Source organism: Vitis vinifera, chromosome 8, assembly GCF_030704535.1.
Source record: "Vitis vinifera cultivar Pinot Noir 40024 chromosome 8, ASM3070453v1".
NCBI lineage: Eukaryota > Viridiplantae > Streptophyta > Magnoliopsida > Vitales > Vitaceae > Vitis > Vitis vinifera.
The window spans coordinates 3,224,762-3,235,253 of NC_081812.1; the positions used below are offsets into that span (position 1 = coordinate 3,224,762).

The 10,492-nt window shown below is 32.7% G+C and overlaps 1 long non-coding RNA gene across 1 annotated transcript; it reads left to right on the forward strand.

Moving 5' to 3' along the window:
• The first annotated feature begins 8,798 nt into the window (after positions 1–8,798).
• Positions 8,799–10,180, forward strand: LOC132254158 (uncharacterized). Its single transcript, XR_009466329.1, has 2 exons — positions 8,799–8,961; positions 9,611–10,180. It is a non-coding gene; the product is annotated as an uncharacterized LOC132254158 (long non-coding RNA).
• The last annotated feature ends 312 nt before the right edge of the window (positions 10,181–10,492 follow it).

The window sequence follows — 10,492 nt, forward strand, 5'->3', positions numbered from 1 at the left end:
GTTTAGACTTTGATGAATTTCGGTTGTTCTTAGAATACAATTCTGCGGCCTTATTATCACAATTGATTCTCAATGGTTTCTCAATCCCACCAACATTTAGCAACTGAGTGATAAAATTCCGCAACCATATCCCTTGGTTTGATGCCTTGTAGCAAGCTATGAATTCTGCCTCCATGGTGGAAGAAGCAATAAGTGTTTGTTTAACACTTTTCCATGAAATTGCTCCTCCAACCAACATGAAGATGTAGCCTGAAGTGGATCTCCTACTGTCAAGACATCCCGCGAAATCAGAGTCTGAATATCCCACGATCTCTAAATGACTAGATCTACGGTATGTGAGCATATAATCTTTAGTTCTTTGTAAATACCGCAAAACCCGTTTTGCCTTTTTCCAGTGATCCATACCTAGGTTTCTCAAATATCTGCCTAACATTCCAACAATGTACGCAATATCCGGGCGCGTACAAACTTGTGCATACATGAGACTTCCTATTGCCGAGGCATAGGGAAACCTCTCCATATCCTTCTTCTCAAGTTCATTTTTCGGACATTGGTGCAAACTAAATTTATCGCCTTTTGCCACAGGCGTGTCTCCTAGTGTACAATTGCTCATGCCAAATCTTCTCAACACTTTATCAATGTAGGCCTTTTGTGATAGCCCAAGTATACCTCTTGAACGATCCCTATAGATCTGTATACCCAACATAAAAGATGCATCACCAAGGTCCTTCATATCAAATTTACTAGATAGAAATCGTTTGGTTTCATGCAAAAGTCCTACATCACTACTTGCAAGTAGAATATCATTAACATATAGCACCAATATAATGAATTTTCTCCCACTAAACTTGAGGTATATGCATTGATCAACGGTGTTCTCCTTAAAACCAAATGAAGTGATCACCTGATCAAACTTTCGGTACCATTGTCGGGATGCTTGCTTTAAACCATATATGGACCTTTTTAATCTGCATACAAGTTGCTTTGAATCATTAGACTCAAAGTTCTCCGATTGCACCATGTATATTGTTTCATCAATGTTACCATTAAGAAACACAGTTTTAACGTCCATTTGATGCAGCTCTAAATCATAATGAGCTAGAAGTGCCATGATGATTCTAAAGGAGTCCTTTGACAAAACCGGTGAAAATGTCTCCTTATAATCAATGTCTTCCTTTTGAGTGAAACCTTTTGCGACTAGGCGTGCCTTATACATAACAATGTTGCCTTTTGAATCCCGCTTGGTCTTAAAAATCCATTTACAACCAATCGGTTTTACACCTTCAGGCAACTCTACTAAGTCCCAAACACCATTGTCTTTTATTGATTTCATCTCATCCTTCATGGCTTCTATCCACTTTTCAGAGTCAAAACTTTGTTTGACTTGGCTACCTGAAATTGGATCGTCTTCCATACCCATGTCAAACTCATGTTCTTGGAGATATACAACATAATCATCTGAAATTGTACTTCTTCTTTCTCTAGTGGATCTCCTTAGTGGCACTTGTACTTGAGGTTCTTGAGTTACCTCTTCATGAACTTGAATCAGTTCTATAACTTGAGTAGGAGGAATCTCAGGTGTGTCTTGAATTTCTGTTATCGACTATACATTTTGAATAGTGTCATCAAACATAATATAACGATGTCCAGTCGTAATAATAAGAATACTAACATATTCCTCTTCAAAAACCACCTTTCTTAACGGTTCTCTCCCACTTAACTCAACATCCTCAATGAACTTAGCATTGCCCGTTTCAAAGAAGGATCTACTTGAGGGGTCATAAAATTTGAAGCCTTTCGACCTTTCAGAATACCCTACAAAGTAGTAGCTCACTGTTCTGGAGTCCAATTTCTTTTCATTTGGCTTATAAGGTTTAGCTTCAGCTGGACAACCCTAAACATGCAAGTGCCTAATACTAGGTTTCTTGCTAGTCCATAACTCATATGGGGTTTTGGCTACTGCTTTGCTTGGTACTCTATTCAAAATGTAAACTGCAGTTTTGATAGCTTCGCCCCAAAGTGATTCTGGTAAGGTGGAATGACTGATCATACTTCTTACCATATCCTTAAGAGTACGGTTTCACCTTTATGCTATACCATTTTGGCTTGGAGTCCCTGGTATGGTGTACTGAGGAACGATACCACACTCCATCAAATATTTGGCGAATGGCCCTGAACGTTGTTCATCGGATTCATCATATCTACCATAGTATTCACCTCCACGGTCAGATCCGACGACCTTTATTTTCTTGCTTAATTGGTTCTCAACTTCAGCTTTGAAATTCTTGAACACATCCAATGACTGAGACTTCTCATGAATCAAATAAAGATAGCCATAGCGTGAGTAATCGTCAATGAAAGTGATAAAATATTGTTGTCCATTCCAAGGTGTAGGAAATGGACCACAAAGGTCCGTATGTATCAATTCCAAGACGTCACTGCACCTATTGGCATCCTTTTTCCTCATATTTGTTTGTTTACCCTTAATGCACTCTATATAGACTTGAAAGTTTGAGAAATCAAGTGGATCAAGAATTCCTTCTAACACAAGCCTTTGAATTCGTTGATTTGAAATATGACCCAAACGCCTATGCTATAACATTGATGAATTCTCATTCATTAATTTTCGCTTAATGCCATAATTACTTGAATGCAAGGTTTCATTTCCATTAGTGACCTTTATGTTCAATTTGTATAATTTGTCTGTTAGACTACTTGTACCGATAACGTTTGAATTTAGATAAAGACTAACCATTCCATTTCTAAATGAACAACAATATCCAAATTTGTCCAGACATGAAATAGAAATTAAATTCCGTCTAAACGACGATACTACAAAAGTCTCTTCCAAATCCAAAGTATATCCAAAGTCTAACTGTAATATAAAAAGACCAATAGCCTTGACTGAAGCCTTGTTGCCATTTCCCACATAAATGTATCTTTCACCATCAGTTGGTATTCGGCTCATTAGGCAACCTTGCATAGTGACACTTATGTGAGTAGTTGCACCCGTATCTATCCACCAATTGTCAGTAGGCACTACAACTAAATTAATTTCTAAACAAACAAAGTTGAGAAGTGTACCTTTCTTTTCACGCCAAGCAGCGTATTTGGTACATGTCTTCTTCATATGACCAGCCCTTTTGTAAAAGAAACAAGTGATTTCCTTATCTTGTTTCTTCTGCACCTTTTGCTTTGATGTCCTAGAAACTGTAGTTTGTTTTCCTTTATTGTCCCTCTTTCTTTTCTTGTTAGTACCAAATCCCTAAGATGTGGAAGCCAAGTGAGCACTTTCTATCTTCTCTTGTTTCAATCTCTCTTCCTTTTGTACACACTAAGCAATAAGCTCATTCAAAGTCCATTTTTCCTTTTATGTGTTATAACTGATTTTGAATGGACTAAATTGTGTAGGCAGAGAGATCAAGACCAAGTGCACGAGTATGTCTTCCGAAAACTCTAACTTTAGTGCCTTGAGTCTAGTCACAAGATTAGACATTTCCATAATGTACTCCCTTATATTCTCTTTCCCTTTATACCGTATAGAGACAAGCTTACTAAGAATAGTGTTTGTCTCAACCTTTTCGTTTGCAGCGAATCGTTTTGCTATTTGGTCCAAGAATGCCTTGGCTCAGGTTTCCTCAGGTATTCACCCCTTATAACTTCTGGAATTGAGTGCTTCATTATCATTAGACTCATATGATTGGATTGCTCCCATTTTTCCATAGTAGACCTTTGCTCAGTAGTACTGGCACTAGTAAGATCTGAAAGGCGATCCTCTCTTAATGAATAGTCTAAATCCATGCACCCGAGCACAATTATAACATGCTCCTTCCATTTCTTGAAGTTTGTTCCATTAAGCACAAGAATGTTATTGACATTTGCAGATATAGAAGATGCTAAATTCATAATAATATAGCTCACAATCAGTTATATAATCATCACACATACATGAATAAATAAAAATTTAACATATATATGTATATGCATGTGGACATATAACAATATACCTAACACAAACATCAATATTCAGTCTTTGGACATAAATATCAACTTGTAATTGGCATCATTTTCAATATTAATTTATAAATATTGACAATAAAACCAAAAACAATATGTTTGTCTTTGGACTAACATACTGAATACAAGATAAACTTTATATGTCACATATTTATGATTACTTTATTTATTATTATATTAAAATAATCTTCCTTTGGGTCGATTATTTTAAATAATAATAATAATAATAACATGTTTAGATATTATAAAATAAAAATAAACAAATTATATAATATAAGTTACTTTGGCAACTGATATACATAATTTATTTATTTTAAAATATTAAACACAAACATAACAAGAAATAATAAATTTCCAAAAAGAATACAGAAATTCATCAGAATCATAATTTTTATATACAGAATCATTAACAAACATAATGGTTCTATAGTTCAGTTGGTTGAGCACAAGGCTTTCAACCTTGTGGTCATGGGTTCAAGCTTCCATAGTGAGCGTTTTTTTTTTATTCCTTTTTCACTGGGCTTGACATTTATGGTACAGAATCATCAAGAAACATAATGGTTCTGTAGCTCAGTTGGTTGAGCACAAGGCTTTCAACCAATGTTTTAAAAACCAGACCGGACCGGTCGGTCCAACCGGTTCAATCGTCGACCGCTCACCAATCCGGTCCGGTTTGCCTTATCAAACCGTTTAGACATTGAACCGATCATGAACCACCTAAATCAGCGGTCGGATCGGTGAACCGATGGAACCGGACAGTTCTAAATGAACCGATCGGTTCAAATTGGCCCATCATTTTGCAAGCAGAAGACCCCATCATATAAAAACTAAACAAAACACCATACTGGACCATGACAAAAAACCATACTGGGCCTAGCTTAGTGACAAAGCCCACACCCACTCAATTGTTTTAAGCAGGCTGAATCTTTGAGCCCACAAGATGGGATAGTGTTGTTGCTTTCAACGAGGATACCTTTTATAGGCATCCTTTGCACCCTTATTTCTCTCAAATTTCGATGTGGGATTGCAAACTAGTATTAATGAAAAAAAACTAACAACTTCAGCCAAGAGGATTTGAAGCTGGGACCTTACGTTTGGAAGTAAACTTGACACCACTCGGCTACAAGCTATTTGATATTTGATTTTCCAAACAAAATAATATATATTTGATTTTAAATTTTTTTATAATATTAAATAAAAATAATATGATATTTTTAAAAATTATAAAATTAGCTAAAATTTTCATTTTTAATATATTCACATTTAAATATTATACACATTTCATTTAATAAAATTTAAAATATTAATTTGATATATTCATATATATTTTAAAATTTTTATAATTATTTTTAATTTTAATAATATATAAATTACATATTTATGACGTCACCGGTTCGACCGCGGTTCGACCACCAGTTCGACCGGTGAACCGTGAACCAGTAACTTTTCTAGTTCAATGACCGGTCTGGTTCTGAAAACATTGCTTTCAACCTTGTGCTCATGTGTTCGAGCTTCCTTAGTGGGCATTTTTTTTTATTCTTTTTTTTTTTACTGGGCTTGGACAAATCACACGTATTTGTGCTTTCCATATATATATATATATTAAAGCATGAATAGTGCACGAACGGCGCACCAGTGACGCTCGAATTGCACACCAACGGAGCATGAATGATGACTTGTAGCCCCAAAAAATGGCGTTTCCAATGGCGCCTCCAAAGGCGCCTTAAACGACGCCTGAAATGACGCTTCTGGAGCACTTGAAAACGGTGCTTCTAGACCGCCTGAACGGCGTCGTTAAAGAACCTGAATGGCGCTTAAAAAATGGCGCCTTAACGACTTCGAAATGACGCTTGAGAACAGCGCCTGCAACACAGTTTGGAACAGCCTCTAAAGGGCGCTTGGAGTGCGCCTGGAATAGCCTTTGAAGGGTGCCTGGATTGGCGTCTGAAGCGGTCTTGTTGCGTGCCTTGAATGGCGCCTGAACGACGCCTCAAATGGTGACTTTTGAATGCCTAAAAAAGGCGCCAGAATGACACCTAAACTGCATCCATTTTGAACGCCGTCTTAACGGCGCCTGAAATGGTGCTGAATGGCACCTAGAATTAGCCTAGATTTATTTTCTGTTGTTTCTGTATTAATAAGTGTTTTGGTGAAAATGGGAGGCTCTGATACCAATTGTTAGATTTATTTATTTTCCATTATCACTCAAGACACAAAAAAACATGATATATATATATATATATATATATATATATATATATATATATATATATATATATGTATATCAAACATTCAAAACATTCTTTTGATCTTTGATCTTTGGATAAGGAACCAACTTGAATCCATTTTAGATTTTGTTGAAGATGTATGGATCTTCTAAGGCTGTGGAGGGCACCACTTTTCTTTGAATTCTCTCTGATGATGGGAGCGGGAGAGAACAAGTTTCTTTTGTTTCAAAACGTTGTTCTCATATAAGAAACTGACACTTGGATTTATACCCTCTTGCCTCAGGGACCATACCCTTTGGCTATTGGGCCTCACGAGTCTTAAGCCCATCATCTAAGGCCCGTGATGGCATTGGGCTCTACACATAGATGGCCCATACTCTTGATCAAATAGAAATCATATATATATGGATAGCTAAATCCCGACAATGTTTAATATAATGTAGGTCTATATTTATTCTATCAAGAGTGTCATAGAAAATCATTTTTACAAAGTTGCCCTAATTTTTTTTTATATAATTTTTCACGCCTCAAAAATAATTATTACAATAATAATTTGCTTAAATAAAATACATGAAAAATAAATTAAAAAATCATAAAATAATCCCTATTATGAATATTCACTAATATTTTTAGGAATATTAAAATATATAGATAATAAATTTTACACTGAATTTTTTTTAATTAACTAAATTGAATAATTAATAAATTAATACAAAATTAAATACAAACAACTCAGAAAAATATAAGAGGTCATGCAAAAAATAAAATAACTATAAAATATTTTTTGTTTCCAATAGAAAAAATAGAAAAAAAAAAAAGCTAGAAAATTAAGAAAAATGAGAGGAGTTCTCACTCTTGGCTAATTTTGTTTTCATGCTCTCAAGATTCCATTAAACTATTTGCTTTTCCGTTTTGACATCTTGAAGTTTGTTAATCAAATCATGCACACACGAATATAAAATAAAGAAAAAATGCAAAAGTTTTAATGTGGTTCAACGATTAATGTGATTCCTATGCTTATGGAGTGCACCAACACTTAATAATCCACTAATCATAAAAAATAAGAAGAATTATAGTGGTAAAACTTTCAAAAAAACCCTCTTAATTGTGGTCACACTTTCTAAAAAACAAAATCCTAAACATAGAAGGGTTAAATATATAATGGGGACAAACTTGTCATCATTAAAAAAAAAAAAAAAAAATCTCCAAGAGGTGTTGCCCCCTTCAACTAGCTAACCAAATAACTCGACTTTTGACATTCTAAGCAAAATGCAACAAAACTAATTTAGGTTTCACAATCTAATAAAGTTCATGTTTGAAAATCACTTTCTACATTGAGATTGAAGTCGTAACTTTGAGGAAAAAAAAATCATATTTTTTTAATTGTTTTACATGAATGTTTTAAAAAATCACATCTTTTATCAATTTTTGTCAATAAAATTATAAGGGAATGTCGTTTTAAATCACTTTTAAATATATTTCAGAAGGGATCTAATGTGTAATTAAAGTTGTTTCATTTTTTATAAATATAAATAAATAAAGTTTGCATAATATGCATAGTGATGCATGGTAATAACATCTGAGTAGTGTTTGTGCCCCGAAGCCAATGTTGAAAAAAAATATAATAATTGATTAAAAATGATGAAATAATCCTTATATTTGTGAATTTATCCCCTTCCATGCTTTTGTCTAAAGAGTAACTCATTTTTTTTTTTTATATAAATGTCATTCTATATTTTGAAAGAAATGGTTATTTTTACAAGAAAACAAAAAATGTACTTTTGTCAAAATAAGGTTGAAAAAGGATGAAATGTTAGATTTCTAAAATTGGATTTCCAATGATCCTCTTAATCAAATTGCCCAAAAAAAAAATAATTAAATTTTGTTTTTTTAATGGGTGAAGATATAAATCCAAAAAAAAAAAATCAATTCAAAAACACTTTTACACTATTAGCAATAATAATAATAATAATAATAATAATAATAATTAATAAATATAGAACAATAAAAATAATAGTGCAAGACGTATATCTCCTTTTATCCTCACTCTTTTGTATTTTTGTTAATCAAACCATGCATACACATGAATAGAAAAAAAAAAAAAACATAAAATTTTCGATGTGATCCCTATATTTACAGAGTGCATGAATACTTAATCAAAGAAAAGAGGAGTACAATGATGAAGTTCTAAAACAAACTTGTCATACTACTTTTTGTGCTTTGAAGCCAATTATATATATATATATATATATATATATAAATCAAAAAGTATAATTCATATATATTTTTTCATTATTAGAAATAATAATAATTAATAAATATAGAACCACCTAGATCTCCCTTCATCCTCTCTTTTTTGTATTTTTACTTCTTACTCTTCCTTTTTCTTTTTCATTCTTTATTCTTTAACCAATCTCTAGAAAAAGCTTTATCACTAGGGAGAGCTTTATCTTTCCAAGCTTTTAGTGTATCTGGAACAAAAGAAGAAATCATCTCTCTTTAGTCCTTAGTCTTGAAGTCAGCACAGGGCAAAGAATATGGGTGCCTTATAATCTTTTATAAAGAACAAAGAATAATTGTTCTTTATAAATTAGAAAGAAAACTCTCACAGGTTTCATCACTTTTACTCTCTCTCTCTCTCTCTCTCTCACCAGTTTCATATATACTGAGAGATCTCACCACTTTTTTTCCTGCACCAGTTTCTTATCAGCTTCAGGTAAATCCATTTTTATTTTCACTTCTTTCTTTAATGTTGAATTTTAGTTGATATTTACATAAGAGCTAGCCATGATGGTCAATTTTTTCATGTTGAGTTATCTATAGATGAGGTTCAAGCATCAATGCACCAACCTTATCATCTTTAAAAAGATGTAAAAGAGAAACAATTTTTTTTTTTTAAAGTAAAACAGTCTCAAAAATCAAAGCAAATATTTTAACTAAATAATAAAAAAAAATTAATTAACAACAACAAGAAAATGCCACAAAGAATTGGCTTTGATGATCCATTTATGATTGGATTGGATAGGAGTGGTGACATTTTAGTTTTTTTTTTTTTTTTTTTTTAAACAGTACCAAATATATGATGCTCTATTAACATGCTTATGTTCTAATAAAATTGCTTCAAGTGTCCATTATATGCTTAATTATTTAATTAGTAGTGACATCAAATTAAAAGTGCGTTTAACAATATTCTTACTTGAAGTATTTTATCCAAAGTGTTTTTAGGAGAATCATTTCCTAAATTTTATTAAACACCAAATTGTTTTTCTTTAAAAAAACTTTTCATGCTAAAACGTTTTTAAAATCACTGTGAAATAGACTCTAAATCAATCACTTTTGTCTAATCTTGTGAGTATGGATGGTAGCTCTCATGGCTGCAACCGACGTGGCAGTGCATTTATACTGGAATGGAAGAGTGAAAACCAAAAAATATGATGTTGTTTATGAAGGTGGCGACATGAATGTGATGCCTATTAAGCTCAACCATGGAACTACGTATTTTGGATTGTTGGATAAAATCTACGCAACTACAGGCATAAAGAGGACGGATTTTGAGTTGAACATCATATGCAGATACCCTATATCTTCAAGGGAATATAAGCCCATCCCAATAAAGAATGACGAGGCCGTAGACCTCATGTTGAAAGTGCCATGCAGATCATTTCGAGTCTACTGTGTGGAGATATATTTGGAGGCAACGCGTTGTGTGAAATCTCTTCTCCGGGAATCTGCTCAAATGTGGGAATCTGAGTGTTAGGATATAGTAATTTTATTGTGTTGAATTGGCTTATATATCAAATCAGTCAGTGTTCAGGGATTGAATTAAGTTTGGTATGGCATGATAATATGTGATCTAGTTTGTATAATTCTATTTTTTTTCTCTCATTTTGTATATTAATAACCATATTCAAGAAAAAATTTATAATTTTTGTTTATTTTCTCTTTTTGTCTATAATTTTTATTTTATTTTTTTCCATCCCTCAAATCATCTAGAAACCAAACATAGCCTTTAAATGTCTCCATTTTAATTAAGGATTTAAAAATATATAGAATTTATAGTAGTGAAAAAATTGAGAACATATTTAATTTGTCTTCAATGAATAAATCATCTTGCACCTCATATATATATATATATATATATATATATATATATATATATATATATATATATATATATATCATATCCCATAATTACATGTAATCACATTAGCCAATAATAATGTGTAATCCAGTGCATTAATAAGAAT